The sequence below is a fragment of the Sabethes cyaneus genome, chromosome 1 (assembly GCF_943734655.1).
Source record: "Sabethes cyaneus chromosome 1, idSabCyanKW18_F2, whole genome shotgun sequence".
Lineage (NCBI taxonomy): Eukaryota > Metazoa > Arthropoda > Insecta > Diptera > Culicidae > Sabethes > Sabethes cyaneus.
Window position 1 is genome coordinate 143,774,501 of NC_071353.1, and position 26,697 is coordinate 143,801,197.

The window sequence follows — 26,697 nt, forward strand, 5'->3', positions numbered from 1 at the left end:
CCTTTTTTCTTCTTGTTGTGTCCTGCGTTTCCTCCTTTTCTGAAACTTTTATTTCCCTTTCGTTTTTTCCTCTTTTTCTGCTCCCGCATTTTCTCCTTTTCTTTTGCTGCTTTTCAATCGCCTTTTTTCTCCTTTTTGTTCCGTTTTTTATTATTTTCTATTCCTTCTTTACTCTCAATTTTCTACTTTTCTCTTCCGTACTGTATCTTTTTTGTCCTAACTTCTCGATTTTTCGTTGTTTTTCCTCTTTTTCTCTCTCGTTTTCTTCCTTTTCACTTTTTACTCTTTCTATGACCTGTTTTCCTTCCCATTTTGCCACGCTTTTTCTTTTGTTTTTCCTTTTTTGCATGCCCATGTCTCTTGCGTTTTCCTCTTTTCTGTCTCGTTTGTCCAGTTTCGTGCTCTTTTCCGGGTTTTCTTGTTCCGTCACATTTTTTCCTTTTTTCTTCTTTTCTTGAGTGTAGCAAGAGACGAACCATCTCTCTACCTCTAGAAACATCGGTGATCCATCTGTGAATATGGCAAGAAAATTGACCTCCACTTTCATAAGTTAATGTTGGCATTATAGTCCGACTTTTCTTTGAAAATTTTTCCCATCACTTAGGGGAATTGTGTATAAAGTGCCCCCCCCTGGCCAATGTGCCCCCCCTTCGTTTTTCGCTAAACAAGCGAAATAAAAATGCAAACCCACCAAGAAACGATAGTATTTGATGGAACTAGCCTACTATGCAAGTATGACAGTTGTCACATGCTGTAAAAACAAAACAAAAATAAATTTGTTTTTGAGCAGCTTCCGATGTAACTTTTGGCGTCATTTCCATAAGCTATTTTCTTGTCAAAATCTGTAAATAACCGGTTGTTGCGATTCGATTACGTAAAGTGAACTTCAAAAAGACATCCCTGCCAAAAATAACGCTTGATTTGCTTTAGCATTTAATATTTTTTCAAATAAGTAAAAGCAGGCCAATATGCCCCACTTGCGGTGGTGCAATTTACCCCCCTTGCAAATGTGGCTATAAACATCGGTAAACAGATCTAAGTTGAAGCCAATTGCCATTATTTAATTCAATTAGTATTGTAGAGCAACCGTGGTGGGAATAATTTGTTACCAACGTCCAAATTCTAGGTAATTCAACTACCCGGTACAAAACGCCACAGCTGCAGTATAATGTGCCCCATGCAGAAAAGAAAAAGTGCACCAGAAGGCCGAAACTAGGTTTATTTTACATAAAATAACGATATTTTGCAAAACAAAGGAAATAGTTTTACTTTCTACAAAATAGAGTTGGTCTGTCACTGGTAGAAATACTCAAATTAACGCATTGGGCATATTATACCGCAGGTTGGGCATTTTACCCCGCGCAGACGAGAAACACAACATTTAGGTGCTTTTATTAAATAATTCCTAGCATGTTTATTCCACAATACTAAATGAAATAAACAATTGCAATTGGTTGTCAGCTTAAATACCAACATATACACGTAGTTGTAACGTTAATTTGGGGAAGCATAACGGAGATATATCCATTTATTCTTAGGGGGGCACATTATACACATTTCCCCTAACTTAAAATTGGACCTAAAAACTACAAGGTACACAGCCCTAAGGTTTGTACGAAAGGGTGACGTAGGACTATGTTGTATAATACTCATTATATTGGTAACATGTCTTACGCGATGAAGTATCACTTTATGTCAGATCATTAGATCAAGGACAAATGCAAAGTGTATTAAATGAATACCAATGAATATGAATTCTGGTTTTGGTTATGATTATGAGTACCTATGAGTATCATTGGCTCTCGCTTGGCTCTTTGCAACAGTTAGCAGGTGCGCTTCGGATACCGCTCGTGAGGTTCAAACCGTCGTTCGTTTCCTGTTGCTGAGTGAATTAACCAAAATGCTGTCCCAGAAAGCACATAACTACCATGGCATTCGAGCTTCAAGTAAATGTTTCAGATCAAATCTGAAAATCATCTATCAATCGGCATTTTGCGACTTATCAACACCAACAAAAATTGTTTTAGAGAATATTACTGTAGTCCTTAAGAGGGTCGTTGGTTACAGAATCGAAACCCAGTTCATTGCGAACACGCCAAAATTTTCATTTTACGCATTTGAAAAAAATCCAATACCTCTTGCTACTCAAGACCAGGGAATCCTCTGCATCGTCACATGCATTTCGGGAAAGAAAGTGTTGTTAGTAGAAGGAGGGAGCTAGATAAAGGTATCCATCTTAATGAATCTGTCGAAAGCTACGTGCGGTGTCGGTGTGGTTTGATTAAAACGCCCACGAAGTCTCTTAGCACCGACTAACTTGGATATTCGAAATTTTCAATCGAGTACATGTTGCAGATATCGTAAACTGCTTCGTTTATCCCGGTAAATAAGCTACTTATTCATATTGGCACACGACGTGTTGTCTTAAGATGTCATCGATACATATTAGAATACCTGACTAATTTTTCTTAAACCCAATGTATTGTTTATTCATCAGCATCAAAATAGTATGGTATCACTAAATTAGGCGCGCAAGACCGTTATATCATCGATAATGCATCGACAACGAGAACTATCCAAAAACGAGAACGAATTCGAAGGCCGCCTTCCCGAATCAACACGACATCTCTCATAAAACCGAACGCATGGTGACAAAAGCAAATACTATCCACCCAACTACAACAAACTATATCAATACACTTTAATACAGCCCAATAAAACTAAACAGTGGTGTCAGATCAGTAGGTATTTCGCGAAATTGTTTTTTTTTTTTTCAATTCCTTTTCGTTCTAATAAGAATGAAACATAGCCAATGTGAAAGAGCGGTTCAAACGCCTATGCTCACACACACAAAAATTAACGCACTTTTCTTGGTAAGCCGTACTGTATTGTTCAACCTAAAACACTAGAATCTAGCACTATTTGCGTCGGAAATCATGATATTTGATCATGAAAAGACAACAATAGCACTCTATTCGTGATTACATCCGTAACTTAGCGCTACACTGAATTTCATTGAAAAAAACGCGTTTAATTCTCTTCTTTTTTCTTCTTTCTTTTCTTCTTTAAGCACTCACAACTACAATCGATAATAAATTCCAAAGTCCAGCAGGTCCTTGACAAACAAACTAGAATTTCTGACTCATTGACTATTCTGTAATCCACGGTAAACTGCGGGCTGCAATGCACACGCGATCCTTTTGTGTAAAATCACACTTGCTTCCTAGAGAATCGAAATAGTTGTACACATTTTCTAATGAAATCCTCCATGGATAGTTCTTCTAAGAACTTTCTTTTCGCGTGTCCATTTGAACACTTTAAATTCTGTATTCTGCTATCTTGTATTGTACTATTATTCTCTATTTATATTATCCAGGAATTGTACAAGTTTAGGTAGAAATCTGTTTAAGTTCAGCTCTTATTCTGCTTCTATTTGGCATTATTACGCTATTTTATACATATTTTGCTTTAGTGATTTAGTATTTTTCTTAGATTTATTTGGATTTTTGTTTAACATGCTCTCAAACTTAGAATTATAGTTATAATTTTCATTTCCGAACCTGGCAGCATGCGGCTAGGTTGCTTGCATACTTCTAATATTTCATTTATTTTTTCTCGGAGATCTGTCAATTATTTTGCAATGTATCTTTAAAACATTAAATAGTTAAAGGAAGTTCTTTAATAATCTAAGTTCAAACATAGCATAATTATGTCTGACTAAAAAAACAAACTAGAAATCGATCTCTCTTAATTTTTAAAATTGATTGCATCGTTAAAATGATGTAAAAACTGTTCATCAAAAGTAGCCAATTGTTGGCTAAGCCATTCCATTAGTAAATTTAAATTATGGTTTAATAACTACTAATAGCGTTAGTCAAAGTTAGATCCTTGTCTGATACGCTTTCGCCCACTTACGAGCACCGATCTCTCAGTGCTAGACGTGTGTGACCATCAGAGGAGATCCAATCTTTGGCGCGTGTCCGTTTCGAACGGTTGTGTTCTCTGCAGTCAGCCTTCGGCTGGCGATCAAAACAAGAGATCAATTCAACGATTCCTACTCCATTCAGGCAGGATCGCCGAAGCGATGGTGCGTGTCTAATAATTTTGCTGCTTAAAAATTGCACACCCAAACCGTTTGATGCGTGATGCAAAATGCAATTCTATTCAAAATCCGGCCCAACTTGAACGACCTCTGATCAATCGAAGGGCGTTGTCTGTCGGTCATCTGAAGCTAATTTTCTCCTCTTTTGGTTTGAAAGTTGTTTGGTAATTTTTTGTCTTGCATTGGGCAGGGTGGGACAAAACTTTCCGTTGCAAATGCAAATCATTATGGCCAAACTCAAACAAAGTATCAATCATTCGTTCGTCAGTCAATCAGTCAGTTAGCCAGGTTGAATAAGTGTTTAGAAAACAAGCAACGTGATGGTGCAAGCTGGTGCAGCTAAACGCATATGCAGAGTTTAATGAGTTTTTTTTTCAACTGCAATTTTGAGCTAAACGAAAACGAAAATCGAACGGACGGATTAGTTCTCGCTTAGCGGTTATGAAATTAAGGATTTTTCTCCATAGCTCGGAGAGCTCGGTTTCATGGACATTCAACTGGACTGGTGGCGGCGGTGGTCAACGGCAAGTGGCCACAAGATTTGCTATGGCCGTTTCCAAGTTGCCTGCCAAGTACGTTCGTTCGAACGTAGTTCGAAACGGTTTCGAAACTTTCTAACTGCATCGAAACGATCGCTCCGGATCAGAATAGTTCACCACTGACTGAGATGATGCTGTTTATGCGGTTTTGGATTTAGAAGGACAAAATAACCGCCTCGGTTGCGGCTTTTAAGCTTTCTAATTTGGGTTACCGAAGATTATAATAGATGCAAAACAGTTGTCAGAAAAAATGGATTTAGACAGCTGAAAATGGAAATTCAAATGTAGAACTTTACAAGCAAACATTATAAATTTATAGTCAAACATTGATTTCCAGCTATCAGTCATCCATCACAGGTGTTCTAAATTTATGTGATCTCCCTCGAGGCAGTTCCGGTTCCCCATTGAAACAGAATTAAGTTGAAGTAATAAAAATTCTATTACCATACCCACGACAGGTTCAATCACGCGGCACAAGCTACATCTTAACTTGACTGGTCGTGTGTATAATGTCATCGTTTCGTGGGTTTCGACGATTCTCAGCCGCCGCCGCCGGAGGTCGTAATTCATAATTGCTGTACCGTGGCTGGCCGATCTGATGGTACAGCACAAGTGCTGCCGATCAGGTTTGCCGATTGTTCAGTTGTTCGGTAACCGCAAACTCATTGTATACAGCAGATAGGACAACAATTTGACGGTACACTTTTTGTCGCAGCCAGAGCCAACTATTTTCGAAGGCAGGAAATAATTTTCGGAGCGTAGAAACCTGGTCGCGAGAGCTTGTCAGCCTTCGTCAAAAGATGGAGCGCATGATTAATGCGCGGTTCGTCCTCGCGTCCGTCGTGAGTGAAGTGACATTTCTTTTATTGGAACTTCACCGCAAGGCACCGCCACAAGCGCACCGAATAGCGTCGTTGAATTCAAAGCCAGAACCAAGATAACCCTGATATTTGAATAATTAGGCTTTTTTTCTGTTTCTTGTTTTCGGCACAATCGCGAAACGCGAAAACTGCATCAACCCTTGTTGCCGAACTTGACGTCGACAGTAAAATGTTCCAAACGACCTGTTTCGAGTTCTTTTTCTTGTGTGATTTAGCTTTGATAGTCTGCTGCTCTGATGCCTTTCGCTAACCTTCGACTTGTCCTGCGGCTGCTGTGGCTGCTGCTGCACTCGATTCGGAAAACTTTTTATGCAGTCCTTTTTTCGGGCTGGCTGATTGTGTCTCACAATCGCCCCCCAGTGTAGTGCAAGTCAGTAATCGATGTCAGGGACGTGTCCCTTTCACTTATTTTGGTTCAACTCCGGTGAAGTCACTTGATGCTGCAAGCAGCAGCGGAAAACAGGACCAGCATGATTAATGGACAAATGTTAAACAAAAACTGGAAGTCTTGTTTTGTTCGCAAGGGTAGAATCAGGAAGCAGGGATAGATTTCATGGTCTTTAAAGTCCAGTTTAATTGCGATCGCCATAATCAAGTAGGATGGTGAACGCTGTGTTCAGGAATGCCTGAAAGTGTAAGCATGAAGGTCGTCATTCCTCGGTTGAAAGCAACAGTTAAAAGATCCGGCTGTTGCTGGTTATAATTTTTTGTATTTTAAGAGCTTTTCTTGGTTTCCTTGAGCTCAACTAGAGTACAAGTATTTTGAGCAAGTTCTGAAAGAAGAAATGGTAATTTTACTCCATTTTTATTGCAGTAAAGCGGAGGTTATGTGCCGATTGTGTCCAACTGCAAGAAGTTAGTGTTAGTTCGTTAGTTAGTTCGAGAACCAACCGCAATGTGGACGTAGGGCTAGGAAAGTTTGGTACAAACTTAGCCTTTGTTTAGCTTTGCTATTGTTCATACACAAAAAAAAACAAAAAAAATCAAACAATTTGCTACATTTTCTACAAAAATTCATAGCTAATATACCGCACAATGAAAAAAAAAGTTTCTAATGAAATGTAAGTAAATTTTCTTTGAACATTCACAGGTAGATTGTTAATGAAGGTACACACTTAAATTTTTTTACCGAACTCTAAGCAGCCGAACGTTCCGTAAAATTCGATGGTGCCAATCGACGTTTACGGATCATTAGTAATGTTTGGCATGAACTCGGTACTTTTTTTTAAGTGTGTAGTCCGTCTCCTGATGCCCCTGGAGAAAAATCACAGAAAATAGCACGGGGGAAAACGTAACCAAATCTGGGCAAACGGGGTAGAAAACAGGAAAAACTCGAGAGAGAGAGAGAGAGAGAGAGAGAGAGAGAGAAGAAAAATGGAAAAGAAGGTAACATGAGAAAAAACGAGCAAATGAGGCTAAAAGTAAGAGACCGGACAAAGAAAGAGGGAGAACGGAAGAGAAAAGGAGAAAAATGAGAGAAACGAAAGAAAAGCGATAAAGAAAACTAAGAAAGCGGGAAAGAAAGAGGAAAGAAAGAAGAAAAGAAAAGAAGAAAAACCGGAAACAGAAAACTCGGGAAATCAAAAAATAGAAAAGAATTTAACGGGACAGTAAACACAAAAACGAAACCGGAAATGAGGAGAACGTGCTTGAAAATGCGAAAAACAGAAGAAAAAAGACGAAAAACGGAGCAGAAAGCCAAGAAGATCAGGACTGCAAAGGGCGTAAATCGGGATATGAAAAGAAGAGCAAAAGGAAACAGTGACCAGAACGGAAACCCGGGGAGAAAAGAAGGGAAAACAAGACAAATAGAGGGACGGATTGAAACGTGATGGAGAAGGTAAGACAACGTTAAAGAAAAAGAGGGAAAACGAGACAAGAAAGGGTAAACGGAACAGAAAGCAAGAGAAACCAAAAAGTAAAAGAAAAATAGCAAGAGAGAAAAAAGAAAACCGATAGAGAATCGAACAAAACTGCGAAAAAGTGGTCAAGCGGGGTATAAAAACAGAAAGATTGGAGAAAACGGGATTTGGTAATGGGATGGGAAAATAGGACAAAAAACGAAGCAAAACGAACCAAAGAAAAATATGAAACTTGAGAGCAAAAGACGAAAAACGCGAGACAAAAACGGGAACTAAAAGAAAAAGGAAACCAAAAACAGAATTAACGTAACAGAAAAGAAGAAAACAGGAGTTCTAAAGAAGAAGAAAGTAGACGAGAAAATATAGAAAAAAACGAAAACTTTAAACGACAAAACGAAAGAGGGAAGAGAAAAGACGGAAAACGGGAAAGAAAATTACAGAGAAAATGAGTGAACAGCAGGACAAAAAATTAAAAAAAAACAGAATAGGAAACGAAGGAAAAAGGAGCAATAGAGCAAAAAACATGGGAAAGAAACAAATAAATACGAGAGAAAAAGAGGAAAAACGGCAGGAGAAAGAAAAAAAAAGAAGCTAAAATCAAAAAAACGAAACAGAAAGTGGAAAAACGAGTACGGAAAAGAGAAAAAGGAACAGAAACGACTGACGCACGCTATATTCGAAGGCACTTATTATTTAACTTAATTATTTAACCCCACATTCAATTTCTCACAGTTTTGTAGGGATTGATCAATCCTCCTTGCATTGACATGCAATGAAAAATGAGTTTTTTCGAAAATCTGAGAAAAATAGTGCAGCGGCACGGGCTGGTACCGAATGGCCGAAACACAAATGGCCGAATCACGAATGGCCGAAATCCAAATGGTCGAATTCCAACAACAGTCACAGAAGGCCGAATCGCGAATGGCCGAAATCCAAATGGCTGAATCACGAAAGGCCGAATGTTCCCGAAATGCCCAAATCAACAACATTTTTATTGCTCATGTTGTGAGACCTTACACATTTTGAATAAATTTTTTCATCTCGCGAATTTGAAACATCCCCCTGAAAAACCTTTACAATTTTCCCCTCTATTGCCTTTTGTTCCACTCGCAGCTCTGTGATGATCCGCGTCATTGAAATGTGAAGGGGAAAAGCTTTTCGTAAAATTCTGTATCTTAGTTTCAGAAAAAACAAGACATACTCTGCGTCTTATTTTTTATTTTGGTAGATAGAGTATAGATGATTGAAGATTCTTTGTTCCCCTAAGCACGAATTATTAACGTGTATTATAGGCACATGCGAGGCACATTGATCATGTCAGTAGCAAATGTTTCCTAGACGATTCAGGGCGAGACGGCCGCAGGCTGCATGTGTGCGCCGGTGATCCGCCGTCGGAAGCGCCGGCCACTGCGGGAGGGGGGCAGCCCCCCCGCAGAAACCACTACTATTTAGATGCGTGCATTTTCCTAGGTTTATTAACTAGTAGGGATTATCCCTTAGTTAAGTCCGAACGAGCGGCAGCGAGTAAGGACAGCATATACCCAACATTTGTGCAGGCTGAAGGCCGTGATTATTTTCGGCCGAATATGACGTTCGGCCATTCGTGTTTCAGCCTTTTGTGATTCGGCCGTTCGTGATTCGGCCATTAGATACATTATGCCATTTGTTATTTCGACCATTTGTGTTTCGGCCATTCGGCGGCACTGCAAGGGGGATTGATCAATCCGTACAAAACTGTGAGAAATTGAATGTGGGGTCGAAATGAACAATTATACCGAAATCGGAGGTGGTCGATTACATCGAGGAAAGATCACTTGAGAGGGAATAACCCCTGTATATACTAAAAAATTGAATCTTTCAAAAAACCCGAGATAAAATATTTTAAGATCTCTTCTAAATTAACTGTTATGACCAATACTAATATCCTGTGAAGAGAAATCTGAGGTGCATGAGAGTTAAATAATAAGTGCCGGACATAGCGAGTGACGGCGAAATATATCATTCCTAATTTCCAGTAAATCTTCGTGTCTGATTTCGTGTCCAACTTAGTATGGTTGTATCTTGTTCTTGAGTACTCTTAGGATTCAATGAAACCAAAAGCAATGTTGCGAACTGAGGGAGAAATCAATGATGCCTACTCACATGCGAGAGAGTATGAGAAGCATAGCATTCAACGCTTACACTTACGCTTATAAAAGAAACAGCCGCCCTTGCTGTGTGCAGACATTCTGCTACCCACACACTCGCAGACGCACAGTCTCATACCGTCTTTCTGCATAGCTTATTCGTGAGTCAAAAAACTTTTTGCTCAATCAGCTGCCCGTGAAGCTTGTGGCCCACTGGGATACAAATTTTGCATTACTTTTTCTTCTCTTCGCTTTCGTTTCTACCCACGGGCGAGAGTACGAACCCTCGCGAGTAATCGGTATCACCAGCTCGGGCTTCAACGAGCTAAAAACACAGTCGCAAAAACTCGTTGCAGTGCATGAATAAATAAAAGCAAGAGTCTAAAAGGGTTGCCTATGCCGGCGTGTTTGTTAAAATCAGTACGCGTGTATGAAGAAATTAGACCACATTAGTGAGGGCTTTGCAACATTGATCCTAAAGCAAAGCCTGGCCCAGCTAGCATTTTCATATGTATAAAAAAGGTAAAAATCAGCATTACGTACAGATATACATGCTAAATAAATCGTATTTCATGCGCAAAATTTGCATATCCGTACTATTTTGGAGGCGATATACGTGATTACGAATAATTTTGAGCGTTACGACTATATAAGTATTTATATACGATAATATCCGATTAAGCGCGAGTCGCTCTGTACTACTCTACGATTTTGTGCTGAAAATCGTATGTATGTCAGTCATTATCATTAAATACGACAAAAAATCAACTTGATCCCACTTTATCCAGCTTTAGTTACGATTTCGAGTTTGTTAGGAGATATTTACGATAGTTTTCGGACATTAATATACGAGTTGGTGCTAGCTGGGGGATGCTACACTCCGTTTCAAAGTTTAAGCTTCTGTTTTTATTCAACAGACTTCGCAGCCAGCTGATCAAAGTTGATAATTACGCTTGATAGTAACATTCACGAAATCAGACATATTTTTTTATAAAAAAGTGAATATTTTGACTTAATGGCAAAATGTAGAAAAAAATATAACCTGCGACATTATAGATAACAATTTTTCCTAGGTGATTGAAGTGATGAGGTGTAGTCGGGCTGCGAATATTTGATTCATCCAAAAGAATCGTTTCTGTTTAGATTTTTGCTATACATATTCGTATTATTTATTAACTATATATTGGTATTAAATGAAATTAACACATCTTATTGAATCAATATATATTTGTATAACTCTGGCAAGGTCTCATGAGGTTATGGTCCTTGGCTGGTGCGTTCTCAATAGCTCATCTTACCAGTGTATTAAATCTAGAGAGAAGTATGATTAGGATAAAATAAAATTCAGCACGATGGATCAGTAATGAGTATCCTGAGAATAATCTCATCCTTAAATAGAACAAAGTTTCGCTCTACTACTAAATTTCGCTCATCAAAGAAGATTCTGCAACCTTGCGGTTGGGGAGCTCCTAATGTTACAATCGGGTTTGTGTTACCTTCGTGCAGGTATTACATTCGGGCTTGTGGTTTTCGGGCTGGTGGCAGTCTCCCCCAGCCGAGTGCCGAACATACGACGACTGGCTTGTCTGGCCCGCATCATACCTCCAGGTCAACTGGGTGGGACACGTGCCTCACCTTCTTTATAAATTTAATATAAATAAATAATTTCTGTAGTCCACAAGTCCACAGTTTTTAATTTATTTTGCTACTATTTTTGTGATGAAATTGTTGTAAAAATAGTTTCTGTTCGAAGTTCAGTTATAAATTGATTCCATGCCCAATTTCAACACTGATTTCAAGTCCAATTTCGAGTCTTGCTTCCAGTCCAATTCTAAAGACCATTTATTTCAAGTGCAGTTTAAATCCAAGTAAGAACCAGTAGAAGTAAAACATAGAAAATAGCACGGAGAAAATCGTTAAAAAATAACAAATAAGGCCATTGCAAATTATTTTTAAAGCTTTTGTTAACCTCCCCCCCCCCCCTCGCCCTTTCAAATTGCCATATAAGTCAAATTTTTTTATAAAATCAATTGTCTGTGAGCTCTACAGCTTAAAAAACTCGAAAAATGAGTATTAACGCTTCTAATACGGAACAGAAATGGGAATTTCAAACAACGGAATTTCCGAAAATCGGCAAAAAAAATTTTCATTTGATTTTGCGTATTTTTTGCAAGGAAAATAATAAGTCCATTACAAATATTTTATAAAGTTTTTGTCCTTCCGGTGTTCGACGACTGAAAGGGGGGGGGGGGGTCGAAAAAAAACAAAGTGAATTTTTTAATCGAGCAAAAAAACATGGATTTTAAGAATTTTTATTTGAGGTTTAAACGTGAAAACCGAATCTATTCTTGCTTATAATATATACACACTTAAAAAAAAGTGCCGAAGTCGGCTAAATTTTGCCGAGATTTGGACAGCCGAGCGTTCGGTAAAAATTTCGGTTTTGCAAATCGACATTTACGGATCTTTACTAACGTTTGGCATCATAAAAAATTTTACCGAACGCTCGGCTGTCCAAATCTCGGCAAATTTTAGCCGACTTCGGCGCTTTTTTTTAAGTGTGTACATTATTATTTTCTATGCAAAAATATACGAAAAAAGACAAAAACGAAGGAAATTTTTTTTTGACGATTTTCGGAAATTCCATTGTTTGAATTTCCATTTCTGTTTCGTGCTAGAAGCGTTAATTCAACTCGGAGACCCATTTTTCGAGTTTTTCAGACTGTAGAGACCACAGACGATTGATTTTATAAAAAGAAATTTGACTCATATCCTACAAATTATTTTTTGCCCCCCGATTTTTCAAGCCAATTTCCAAGGGGGGAGGGGGGGTGGGTGACCAAAACTTTAAATATGATATTTGCAATGGCCTAACGTATATATAAAATGCAAGAATAGATTCAGTTTTCACGGTTAAACTTTAAGTAAAAATGCTAAAAACGCATTTTTTTCGCTCGATTACAAAAATCTCTTTGTTGTTTTTTCGACCCCCCCCCCCCCCCTTCAATCGGCCAACATCGGAAGGACAAAAACTTTTTTAAATATTTGTAATGGCCTAAATGGACAAAGGAAATAGCAAAAGAGGAAAAACGCGGGAGAGCAAAATAAAAAAAATGGGTACGAAAAGAAAAATTGTAACATTATAGGAGTGAAAACATGGAACGTAAAAAGAGAAAAAACGAAAGAAAAAAGGAACTGAAGTAAAAAAGAGGAGACTGGACAAAAAAACAAAAAAAAATTAAAAAAAAAGAACAAACTGGAGAGCAAACAAAAAAAAACAAATAAGGAGGAAAAACGGGATAGTAAAAGAGGAACATAAGAGAAGAAAAATCGGGAGCAGGAAAATTGAGAAACAAGAACAGTAAAGGAGAAAAATAAGGAGAAGAAACGAAACACAAACGCAAAACAGAACGTATTACTGAAAAAGAAGAAAGAGATTGATGAAACCAAAAAAATTAACGGTATAGAAAACAAAAAACGAGACTAGAAAAGAGGAAAACAGGCCTTAAAATTAAAAGATAACGAAGTAAAAGGACGAAAAATGGAACAAATAAGAGAAAAACAAGAGGCGTAAAAAAAAAGACGAAAGCGAAAACCAAAGAAAAAAATCAAAAACAAGGCAAGAAAAAAAAACGAGAGAAACCAAAAGGGAAAAAAGAGCGAGAGAGAAAAATGTCGATAGAGGAAACGAAGAATAAGATAAAAACAGGTCAAACCGGATATAAAAAGAAAAAGAAGGGACAAAGTGAGAATGGGATGTGGAAAAGGCATGTAAAACCCAAGAAAAACGAACCAAAACAGATAAAAAGGTAAACCGGAGATTAAAACGAAAACAGGGAACCTAATTAGCATAAACGTGACAGATAAGAAAGATGGAAAATGGACAAATGAAGACAAAGACCAAGTAGAAAATGAGATTAAAAGAGTTAGAAAAGGCCGAAAAAGATCAAAACCGTGACAGAATGGGAGAAAAAACAGGACATAAAAAAGGGAGAACGGTAGAAAACAAAAGCACGTTATTCAAAAATAAAATAGGCTATTTAAACGGAAAATGCCTGTTGGTTTGTATTCCCATCGTACACCTCTGAGCCAATTTAAAAAAAATCGATCGATGAATTTTAGTGTTACGTCCTTTTGAAGTTTTAAAAGGAATAAGAGACAGAACGAGACAAAAAATGGCGGACGGCGGACAGAAAAGTTGAAGAAGGGAAGAGAAAATAGAAAAAAACGAGAGAAAAGTAAGAAAAGAACCCGAAGAAAAATAAAATAAACAGTACAAAAAAAGTGGGGAAAATGGGAAAAGGAGGAAATCGAGGTAGAAAATACGGCGGTAGGCAAACGGAGAAACAATAACAAAAAAAACGGAAGACAAAAAGCGATAGACGAAAGAAAACCAGAACGTGACAATAAAGGAAAAAACGCTGGACCTAATAAGACCAAAAAAAAAGAAGAGCGAAAAAAGAGACGAAGATCGAGACCGAAAAAAAGAAATAAGTCGAAACGGGGTAGAAAATGACAAAAAAAATGAGACAAGGATGAACAAAAATGGACTTGGAAACGAGAAATTCCAGGAGAAAAAATTGAAAAGAACAGCAGCATATTAGGAAGTTCATATTGGAATAATCGATCTGGTTGTGATGTGCGTGGAAGGTTATAGTGTAAGTTGGAATTTTAAGTTATCTAATACAATAGTTAGTTTGTAAAAACTCCGTTTCCGTTCATTTTGTTATGCTTTCAGTATAGAGGGTCAACAAAATTAACATTTTCATGTTTAAACACTTGACTAAGAAAACATTTGTCAACGTTGTAAGTAATTATATGTGTAATGATGAAGATTGTTTAAATAATTGTAATGTTTTATAACAATAGTTGCTCCGATGATGAAGGCATAGTTCTTCGAAACGTCGGCTGAACGTAACATAAAGATTTCGTGAGAAATCCGAGACCGAAAAACCACATCTTTTAATAAAAATTCAACGGTCTATTATAATTACCATTAAAAAGAACGTTCAGGACTCGGGAGAAGGGCAAAAAACGGTACAGGAAAAAAGAAAAAGTAGGAAACAGCAAAAAATTAGAAAATGGGCAGAAAAACAAGAAAAAAAGGAAACAAGCAAAAAAAGACTAAAGAAAAAGGTAAAACGAAAGACAAAAAGACGTAAAGCGGGAGATAAGAAAAGGAAACTGGTGGATAAATACAAAAAAAGGAGATAAAAATAGAATAAACGAGAAAAAAATTACAGGAAAATGGCAGTAAAAACAGGAAAAACGGTACAGACCGTGACGAAAAACGAGTAATAAAGGAGATAAAACGAGTTGGCAAACAACGAAGAATATATACGGAAACAAAGGAAAAAGAGAAGAGAAGAGTTGAAAAACGAGAAAGGATACACAGGTAACCAATAAGCATTTCCAATGCAATTTAAAAGCAAGCCAATAAGCATTTAAATTGCCTTAAATGCTACTTAAATGCTATTTTGGCAAAATATGCGGCTACTTTACTGCTAGCCCTCTTATAGTGCTGACAATACTTATTTCCAGCTAGTTACCAACAAGAAGAATTTAAATAGAATTGTGGATGCCAATTTACAACAGTTATGCAGTCAAAAAGCTGATAAACAACAACCTGCAGTATAAAACGCCAGGGATGCTAATAAACGGCTGATTTACTGCTTATTTTAATGCTTATTGGTTACCTGGGTATAACATTAAAAAACAATGAAAACCAACGGAAAAATGAAACAGAAAAGACGGGACAGACTATCCGATCAAATGAAAATAATAAATATAACAGGATAAGTTCTAGATAACAAGTTTTTTGTAACAAAATCTCCTTTGCGTTTTATTATAAACTCACGTCGTAGTTAAAATAACCAAAATTCTGCTCATTTTTGGCGCCGCTGTGGTTCTCATAAAACTCATGTCAATTGATATTGATCGAATATGAAGGATTAACTGAAGAAGAGTAAGAGTAGAACTGAAAGAATTCAGGTAAAAATAGAATTTAGCGGGCCAAACAGGTTGGGAAACAGTCGGTGCAGGAGATGATGGGTCCGCTCTAGGCATATCACAATTATACCAAATTATGATATTATTTGATCAAGTTTATTTCAAGATGAGTTACAAAAATCAGCATTCTATCCTGCTTTATAACCAATATGTAACAAACCGTGTTATAAATTTAGCAGAACGAGATAGATTCTTGGTAAAACATTTCTTGTGTCGTAAGTTTTGCTGTCACATTTATAACACACGATTATAGAAATAGCAACTGAAGCTACAATTCTGTAATAATTTTGTTAGAATCATCCGATTGGGTAAAAGGAAAATGAGAGAAAAAGAGGAAATACAGAAAGGCTAAAGAGAAAATAAAAAAAACGATACAAAAAATGAGCAAAAACGAAACAAAAAATAGAAAAATGGAACTGAAAAAGAAGAAAACGAAACGGAAAAGAATATCAAGTACAACTTTATATCTAATTTCGTGATCATATTTGAAGTAAAACTTTATGTTAAAATTTGTTCAAATTCAAGTTTAATTTAATGTCCGATTTAAAGCCCAATTTCGAATCTAATTTCATTCCAATGTCAGGTTCAATCTTTAGTCAAATTTAAAACTTCGACTTCAAAACCAATTTCAAGTACAATTTAAATTCCAATTTCAAATCTAATTTTAAATGTTATTCCAGATCTCTTATCTTCAATTTCGTGTTTAATTTCCAATCCAATTCGAAGTCCAATTCAATACCAATTTCAAACAAAAACTTCAAGTTCTCTTTTAAGTCCGAACTCTTGTCTAATTCCAAGTAAATATTCCACTAAGCATTACTCTAAACTTAAGTCCAGTTTTAAAACTAATTTTTAGTCCAAGTCTAACTGGTAGTCCAATTTCAACTTTGATTTTAAACCCAGTTGCTGCCGAAAGTCTGGCATTTCCAACCTAATCGGTTGATATCTTTGTGATAAGTAATAAATAGATTCGCTTTCCTACGATTCCTCCCTTTTTCCGGGCCAAAACGTTCTTCTGAAACATCGGGTGTCCCACCTTTTGTTTACGTCTGGGCACGCAAGTGAGTACAACGACAATGGCGCCACTGTGGTTCTCGAAGAATTAATGTCAGTTGATACTGATTGAATGTGAAGGATTAACTGAAGAAGAGTATGGGTAGAACTGAAAGAATTCAGGTAAAAATAGAATTTAGCGGGGCCAAACAAGTAGGGAAGCAGTTGGTGCAAAAGATGATGGGTCATGCTTGAAAAAAGCTCGAAGAATAGCTCTTGTGAGAGGTAAGACTAAAACAATGACCTTACAGTAACCATAAAATCCAATCTACATTGATTACCATTGATTAGTTATATCAAAGAACTCCGTTCAAGATTAATGTGTAAAAATATAAAAAAGCAATACCAGTAGTAAACGAAAAGTTTCGACTGTATGAACCAGTATTGTGATGGTATTCACATCATTTATAGCCTTATAATATTTCCTGACGAAATGCTCTATTATTGGTAATATAAAGCTCACAGTTACGGAACTATCCGTACTGTTTTATTTGAACATTTTGTCGAAATTATTGGTAAAATATCACAAAGCAGGGACAAATCAATTTGTAAAAAATAGGCACACGGGCAAATCAGCTTGTTAGAATAAGTAGGAAAGAACCAGTCCATAAAAACTGGGCATGCAGTTCAAAACTTTTGCAAATAAATGCGATTATACCTAATTTTCTATACTGTTTACAGAACAATCTAAAATGTAAACTGTTCCTAATGCTAGGCTTACAGAAAATTGGGCCAATTGCGTGATTTTGAACAAAGAATCTACATCATTAATGTTAGCATACAATTTTGCCACATGTCGCAATGAAGGATCGCAGTTTAAATGATTTTAAAAATCGAATTGGTACAGGTATGAAGCAACGAGATTACGGTCTGATTGAAATAATGATTTTGCTCAAGGCTTCCGTTCATCAGGCTATACATTAAAATAAATTTACGACATAAAAATCACACTCTAATTGTTTTTATTATCAGGGAACTGTTATAAACTGTCTTTTTATAAAATTTTAAATTATGATATGGCATGAAATGTATGCCAAATTGCTAGTTTGTTTAAATTTCTGCTAACAAGTTTTAAACTATAAAAAAAAACCAATAAAAGTTAAACGCCCAAGTGAACTGCATTATTTTAGTCATCAAAAAAAAGTGATTTAATGAACGAAATTTTCATTTTCATTCGTTTGTGTGTGCCCCAAATTCCGCATTTCGTATAAATTGAGGAAAAAACAGTTTCACTACCTACCGTATTGCATCGGTTATTATCCTAAGCACGACGACGCTGTTTCCTCCAACGTCGTCCAACAAAGTACGACGGCTAGATAATCGAAAGTTTAAGCCACGCTAGCTTTACGGCCGAATAATGGCATTCACACAAACAAACAAACAAACACACGCTGGCTTTGTTCACAGTCGATCAAACCGCTGCCTATAGGTAGGAAGGTATAGTATAGTAACCGATCGCGAAAGCGCACTCCGAAAGTGTGTTTGGGCGCGAAGTCGCGAAAAACCGTGCCACGTTTTGTTGGCGTCCCAGCCGCTGAGCCACAGCCGCAGCCACACAAATCGTTGAGCTTACTTAATTATTACGCAAGCCAACGACGACGACGACGGCGGCGGACGGTGCTGCTGGCTGCGAGCGATGGCGAATGCGGTCAGCCGCGAGACGCGAACCGCAGAAATAAAAAAAAAGAAGATGAGAAATGATGAGCGTTTCCTTGCGGCGGGACGGCGCGACGGCAAAGTGCGCCAGATTGGGCCAAACAGTCAGTAAGGTTTACTCTTCAGATGGAACACACACCGGCACTTGCACCTCAGACTACTGGCACACGCTAGAGACGCACTAACCTTTGGTTTCAGATGGCGAAAACGTATCCTACTAATCGGTAATATAAACAATCTGAGATGAAGAGCTATCACGGCTAGCTGAGCACACCGAAATTAGATAAGCCAACCAACGCGAACGCTACGACACGGGGAGACGTTTAGGCGCTACGAATTTGACAATACCCGGCCTGACGGTACGGTGGATACGTTTAGGACGACGACGACGACTACGACGATGCGCAACAACAACCGAAACCGACTGACTGACACTGGCGGTAACCGGGACCGGACACACATCCCCGGCGCAACAACAAGGCAAGGTGCGTCTGCTGTCGGGGAAGCCAATCACCGGGGTACAACAACAACAGGCAACATATGGGCAATGACACGCACGGCCGTGCGCCCGTAGTAGGCCGATTATTGCCAATGGGTGCTTGAGGTGCCAGGATGGTGCAGGCTGGGAGTGGAGTGCGATATTTTGATTCGATCGACATGATCGCTGCACGGTGAGAAATGTGACGGTGAAATTATTTGGGTGAAAGTGTCAGTACTGTGGCAGGTATGGCAGTAGATGTTTGGACAATACGAAATCCATAGCTATAACTTGCTAGAACATTCAGTCGATAAGTTCGGAAGATAACATAAAGGCATACATAACGCCACTATATAAATTGATTGCTATGAGTATTTGTAAGATGAGAATTAGATTAGACTTGGATTCTAAAGGTCAAACGTCTATGTTTAGCATCACTAAGAAGATGTTGTCTCCTAGTTGGCCTCGATGGTCTAACAAGCCAGTTGTTGTATGTTTGAATCTCGACTCGAGTTTGACTACTACTACTACTACTACTACTACTACTACTACTACTACTACTACTACTACTACTACTATTACTACTACTACTACCGGCGAGCTGGGAACCAGTTGTCCATGATCCTGAGGAGGAAAAAGCGCCAAAAGGAGGACAGAGATCGTGAAGAATTAGAGCAACTATTCCGATAGACTAATCTCAAGTTTTTAGTCTTGACCTTGGAATGAGGTCATACATATATTAATATTTTTTTTTTTTTTTAAACTATGGTTCTACAATTGATGAAGGGACGGTAGGGGAAAGAAATGAAAATTTTTTGGTGAAGGAGGGGAAAGAGCGGAAAGGAAGGGGGGGGGGGGTGTTGGTAGCTATGCTTGACAAGTAGTCATTTTGACTCCTACCTTTTGTCCAATGCTGGAAGGTGCATGAGTCTGCATGGAAGGTGCATGAGCGGCTAACATACGCTGACGGACGAACAGCGTCACGTGCAGTACCTTGCAAGTCGTAAGGGCCGGCATAGTGTCGTCGTCCTGAAAGTAAATAGTAGTTAGATTAAAACTTCTCGCTCGGTGGTAATCTGCAATTCATGCAGGAAGCGGCACAATATGTGTCGATAACCCAACCAAAAAACGCGTCGCTATCCTTGAGAAGTGGATTTTGCGGTCTCCTTTTGTCCAGCGCCTCTATGGTTCAAAGGTACAAGTACCAGCGAACCACATGCCCTGGAGGGTGTTGTGGGTTCGAATCCGGTTATAATCTCAGATTACAGCTTGGTTCGACTCATGCACCTTCCAGCATTGGACAAAAGGTAGGAGTCAAAATGACTACTTGTCAAGCATAGCTACCAATACCTCCCCCCCCTTCCTTTCCGCTCTTCCCCCTCCTTCACCAAAAAATTTTCATTTCTTTCCCCTACCGTCCCTTCATCAATTGTAGAACCATCGTTTCAAAAAAAAAAAAAAAATATTAACTATTCCGAGTTAATGACACGCGCAAGTTTTATGACAAGTTGAACCAAACTCAGAAGGGCTACACACCGAAACCTGACATGTGTAGGGAGGAGGCAGAGAATATAATCACAAACCGGGCGCCGACGTTGGCCAGCATCCCCCCGTCCCGCATAAACATCGCGCGGGTCCAGAGCGCCGCGTCGGTGATGGTTTGCAGGGGCCGTATCCAAGCGTGGGAAGCTTCCACTGGTGTTAGGACCGAGGTTCTGGAGATGGTTGTGGCCCTGGCACTTCGTGAGCTCTACGGGAAAGATCATTACGTCTTCCAACAGGAGGGCGCCCCGGCCCACACGGCGAATATCGTCCAAGCGTGGTGTCGGGAGAATTTGATTGATTTACTCAATAAGACTGTGGCCTCCTAGCTCCCCGGATCTTAATCTCCTGGACATTGATGTATGCTCGTACATGCTGACCAAGCAGAGCGAACATAAAGTGAGCACTATGGACCAACTTAATTGCTCATTTCCAAGATCTGTGATGAGATCTCTTCTCCTCTGTTGGGTACTCTTACCACTGCGTCCATTATTTTGAACTATTGTGGCCCCGTTTTATAATTTTACTATACGCTTTAAGCTTACCTATCACTTATTGAGGAAGTGACAGGCTGGTAGCTGGAGCGAGACTTGTGCCAATCAGGGATGACTAGGTTTATGAACCTAGTACCCTGATCGGCGACGCCAACCAGATCTCCCCTTTTTGAGATACTGCAGTCTGCATACTATTTGTGCTCCACGATTGCAGAGCAAGTGTTCCGAGGTTAAATATCATCTTGTACGAAACTGAGATTCCGAAGATGATATTTACTCGGACAATGTCCTGTCGCAAGACCGGTAAGCTTACTGAGATCTCTCTTATTGAGACTCAGCAACTTTTGAGTAACCCAGGGGTGGATACTCGACGTTATATATTTTTAGATTGTTTGAGCGATTGTACAGCCATCCTACTGGCCATAACTGTTCGGCTCTCCTTTTGTATCAGCACACAGTCAAAGATCAGGCAGAGTGAATCTCGACCCGTGAGTAGAGAGTTGGAGCCACATCTTCGTTTGTCGACTCACCACGAGTCGGCGTGTTGAGGATAGACGAGGATCAGGACTGAATCGTTCAACGACTCAAGTCCTGTTCCTCCCCTACTCTCCACCTCATTCGTTTCTTTGTTTTTCGGCAGAGAGAGTTGGCACGGTAAGAAATCGTCCACTGCATCAGTAACCGGCTTGATGCAGCAATTACAATCATCTCCTTTAGGGGCTTTGGACCCTCTGCTTTGGTTCTTGGGAGTCAAGAGAACCGTCCTGCAGGCGGAGAGTTTACACTTCAGCCTTGGCATGAGTGCCCCCTTCTCTGTCCGCATACGACCCTAGTTTCCACCGGTTGTCTGATTTCCACTAGGGAACGTATCCCGGATGGTACCACGAGGAGGTCGAGATAGGAGTTGCTGAATAAGAGACTGTGATAAGATACCCATGGACCAGGTGCGTGCCGCGTGTGATTCTTTTGAGAAACGTCTCAAGCGTCTATGTCGTAAAGGTTCTTAATAAACACTGCTTCAACAAAAAGTTACTCAGAAAAAAAGAATATCTTGTATTTTCATTTTTTAAACACATTTTTAAAGTGTATTCGAACTTATTGAACACCCTGTATGTTGGTGAATTCTACATAATCCGATGCCTTTCAAATCTCTTCAAGCATACCGAAAGGCAGTGTATTTGGTCTACTGATCTTCAATATGATTGTGAATGTTTTGTTAATTGTTAATTTGTAAATTTAACATTTAACAAACACAAGCGTCTGTTCACCAAGGAGGTGCGACTCAAACAGCGTTTGTTCTCCATGTTAGGGGCGGCTGATTAATATACTCGTCCTCGTGCCAGCAGGGACTCTAAACAGTGCTGTGCACGATGGTCCTCCGGCGAGACAGGGGGTTAGGGGCAGGCCCAACAAGCCGCCCTGGAAAACAAAAAGTTACCAACAACGAAGAAGAAAATAGGGATCGGAACAATCGGCGTCGACCCACGCGACGAAATAAGGACTTCGATTGGAAACTCGGGACATGGAATTGCGGGTTGCGATAGGATAATATATGATGAACTACATCCCCGAAACTTCGAAGTCGTAGTTTTGCAGGAACTTTGCTGGACAGGACAGAAGGTATGGAATAGCGGGCATCGAGCGGCTACTTTCTACCAGAGCTGTGGCACCACCAACGAGCTGGGAACCGGCTTTATAGTACTGGGAAAGATGCGCTAGCGTGTGATTGGTTGGCAACCGATCAACGCAAGGATGTGCAAGTTGAGGATTAAGGGTCGTTTCTTCAATTACAGTATCATCAATGTGCATTGCCCATACGAAGGGAGACCCGATGACGAGAAGGAGGCGTTCTACGCGCAGCTGGAGCAGGTGTATGATGGCTGTCCGCGACGGGACGTGAAAATCGTCATCGGTGACATGAACGCGCAGGTAGGACGGGAAGCTATATATAGACCGGTAATCGCGCCAAACAGCCTGCATGCCGCAACGAACAACGGCCAACGATGCGTAAATTTTGCAGCTTCCCGCGGTATGGTAGTCCGAAGTACCTTCTTCCCCCGCAAAGATATCCACAAGGCCACCTGGAGATCACCAGACCAACGAATAGAAAACCAAATTGACCATATTCTAACCGACGGTAAATTCTTCTCTGATGTTATAAACGTTCGCACCTACCGCAGTGCGAATAGATTCGGACCATTTCCTAGTTGCAGTCTGCATCTCTGCTCAAAACTCTCGACGGTGTATAACACGCGTCGAAGTCGTACACCGCGACCCAAAATCGAGCAGCTACGAGTCACCGGAGTTGCCCAGGAATACGCGCGGCAGCTGGAAGCAGCGCTACCAACGGAAGAGCAACTTGGCGCAGCAACTCTTGAAGATGGTTGGAAAGGCATTAAGAACGCCATCGGTAGTACTGCTCTAGCGGCACTAGGAATCCGAACCGAAGAAACGATTGGTTCGACGGCGAATGCGAGCAATTAGTGCAGGAGAAGAATGCAGCACGTGCGATGATGCTGCAACACCGTACGAGGGCGAATGTGGATCGATATAAACAAGCACGGAACAGGCAAAACTCGGTCTTCTGGAGGAAAAAGCGCCAACAGGAAGATCGAGATCGCGAGGTGATGGAAGAACTGTACCGTGCTAACGACAAACGGAGGTTCTACGAGCAGTTAAACCGTTCGCGCAAAGGCTATGTGCCGCAGGCCGATATGTGTCGAGACTCAGACGGTAATCTTCTCACGAAAGAACGTGAGGTGATCGAGAGGTGGAAGCAGTATTATGACGAGCACCTTAACACCGATGTAGCTGAACATGGAGGTGACTATATGGCAATAGATATTGGACCACGTGCAGAAGACGACAGAACCAGCCCCCGACCTCCAGGAGGTAGCAGAAGAGATCGGTCGGCTGAAGAACAATAAAGCGGCTGGGGCTGATCAGCTACCCGGCGAGCTGCTGAAATACGGTGGTGACGCACTGGCTAGCGCGCTGCACTGGGTCATTGTCAAGATTTGGGAGGATGAGCTACTACCGGAAGAGTGGACGGAAGGCATCGTGTGTCCGATCTACAAAAAGGGTGACAAGTTGGATTGTTGCAATTACCGCGCAATCACACTGTTGAACGCCGCCTACAAGGTACTCTCCCAACTTTTATGTCGTCGATTATCACTATTTGCAAAGGAGTTCGTGGGACAATATCAAGCGGGATTCATGAGTGCCCGTGCCACCACGGACCAGATTTTCGCGCTTCGGCAAGTGTTGCAGAAATGTCGCGAATACAACGTGCCCACGCATCATTTATTCATCGACTTCAAATCGGCGTACGACACGATCGATCGAGATCAGCTAATGGCAAATTATGTACTACTACGGATTTCCGGATAAACTAGCGCGATTGGTCAAGGCGACGATGGATCGAGTAATCTGTGTTGTTCGAGTATCAGGGGCAGTCTCGAGTCTCTTTGAATCTCGAAGAGGGTTACGGCAAGGTGATGTGCTTTCATGTTTGCTGTTCATCGCTTCGCTTTGGAGGGTGTGATAAGAAGAGCGGGTATAGACACGAGTGGCACGATATTCACGAAGTCCGTCCAGCTTCTTGGTTTCGCTGACGACGTTGACATCATTACACATACCTTTGAGAGGATGGCGGAAACGTACATCGGACTGAAAGCTGAAGCCAAACGGATTGGACTTGTCATTAATGTATCGAAAACAAAATACAAGGAAGAGGTTCTAGAGAAGTGAATGCTGACCTCCCTCCCCGGATTCATTTAGATGGTGACGAAATCGAGGTGGTAGAAGAGTTCGTGTATCTGGGCTCACTGGTTACCGCAGACAACGACACCAGCAGAGAAATACAATCGTTCTGTGCACTTGCTTTTTTTGCTTGCTAGTTTGAAGTACTCTTCAGTACGCTTCTCCAATCACCTGCACGTATCAGTTAGCATATGTTCTCTCAATGAAACGAGTGAAGAGAAAGTTCTGTGAAATGATCGACCGATGACGACCGAAAGGTTAAAGTTTTATGGCAAAAAAACATTTTAACCCAGTGAAATCCAGAGAGATGGACTTAATATGGGTAAAACTACTAGAAACAGACGTGCACCGTAAACAAGCACCACATCATTGGAATCCTTATATTTTTGAGATTGAGCCTAACTTAACGGCACTTTTTGATACAGATATAAAGGACATTTTTTCGCAAAAATTCCCACTATGCGGGCCGATTTTACACTAACAAGGCTCCCCACCCAGTTTTGAGCAACCACAATTAACCATGGTCTGTACAGATTAAACTAGCCTCTCCCAAGCTCCATCCAAGTGAGGAGTGCCAGCTGAATTAAATTCCCAGCGGGCCTTAGAACTGGTAAAGGTTAAAGTTAATTTCCTTTTGCAACTCCCTTGTAGCGGCTAGAAAAGAAAGTCACGTTATCGGTATGAAATTCCACTAACGTTCTCAGTCGCGTAACAAGTCTTCGGAAGGGTATGATACGCAACTCCATCATCAAGCTGTGTACGATATTTAAGTGTACAACCCCAATTGAAACAGTGGTGTTGATGTTTATTGAATAAAAATCAACAAATGACTTAGATTTTTATGAAAATAGTTATAACACATTAAGACCTATGAGCGCTACATTCCATCACAATTCAACCCTAATGATTGCGAGAAAAGACAAAATAAACATCACAATTTTCCTCCGTGTAGGCGGCAAAGGAAGGAAATCGAAAGTGCAATCATCCATCCGTCGTCACGTTCGCCCCAATGAATGGTGCTGCGAAAAGGTGAAAAAAGATGTTGTATTTTCTTTCTTCCTTCTTTCTTCGTGCACATCATCATGCAAACATTGTGGCACCACGATAAATAAAGAAACAGCAAAAAGAAAAGAAAAATACGGATTGCTGGAGTTTCCGTAACCCTCGCAAGCAGAGTAGTAAGGGGAAATGACCCATTTCCGGTCACCGATTGTGGCAGTAAAAATAGAATTATTTAGCACGTAATTCGTCCCATTTGCATGCTTTAGACCGAATCAATAGGCGTTTTCACGTAACTCGAATGCAATTATTGAAATGTCCAAAAATACTCTGCCTTACCATAAAAATGGTTTCGATTTTTAAAGTCCATCGAGGCCAAAGAAAGCGGGAGCCGAAGAAAATCGATTCAACCCTGTCTGTTGTTGTTGTCTGACTGGCTGGCCTGCACTTGGGTGCACGCCATCCGAGCCAATAATGCTGTAATCGATGACGTTAGAAGGCTCCAACAACGATTACTTGGTTTCATCTCGTCCGCCGCCACTACTGAACTGGTTCGACTGTCTGCGCCTCCGAGTAACAATTATGCTGGAGCCGGCCGAACAAACCTGTTCAGCTGGATGGGACTTGACGGCTAGCATCGGGGAAGTCATTAGCTGCTGAGGAGGGTACTCATGATGTTTTGGGTTTATTTCCAGCGCGGTGAAGTCGATCAAATGCAGTGATTGAAGATGGGCAAACTGACGGTATAACGATGTTATAATTAGGAAAATAATCAAACTTGCTAAGCCGTAACATTTTTTTAGTTTTTCGAAAAACAATGTCTTCACTAAGCCAAAGTTTTCCCAGATCACAACCAAAATCGCGAGTGGCTTATGATGAGGATGGTGAAATGGCGAATTCAAATCGAATGGAAAACAGTTAAATAACCAAAGCTGTAGGTAGGCCAATTCAGGCAGGCAGAAATTCGCATTCGCATAACACAATTGGCCGAGGTTTCGGACTTTCGGACTGAAAGTGACAACTCGCCGGAGTTGTATCACAGTAGTGCGCGACAAGGTGGACAAGTAGGTTAATGACGCTCTTAAAAAGAAACCTTTCTTACGTTCAACCTGAGATGAATGACGTGAATAAACGGTAGCGCTGTTGCTGTGCAGAAAGTTACTTGATCGAAAGTAACTACCACAGTTTTTGTGG

At 40.1% G+C, this 26,697-nt stretch overlaps 1 protein-coding gene across 2 annotated transcripts in view; it reads right to left on the reverse strand.

The window, feature by feature from the left end:
- Positions 1 to 26,697, reverse strand: part of LOC128745105 (uncharacterized) — a 76,720-nt gene that overhangs the window by 49,508 nt on the left and 515 nt on the right. The window contains exon 2 of one of the 2 annotated variants that reach the window (XM_053842092.1): positions 19,607 to 19,735. The exons of the other annotated variant lie outside the window; for it this stretch is intronic. The gene's annotated coding sequence lies outside the window, so the exon portion shown is untranslated. The remainder of the gene's footprint in view (positions 1 to 19,606; positions 19,736 to 26,697) is intronic. 2 annotated transcript variants of the gene reach the window in all.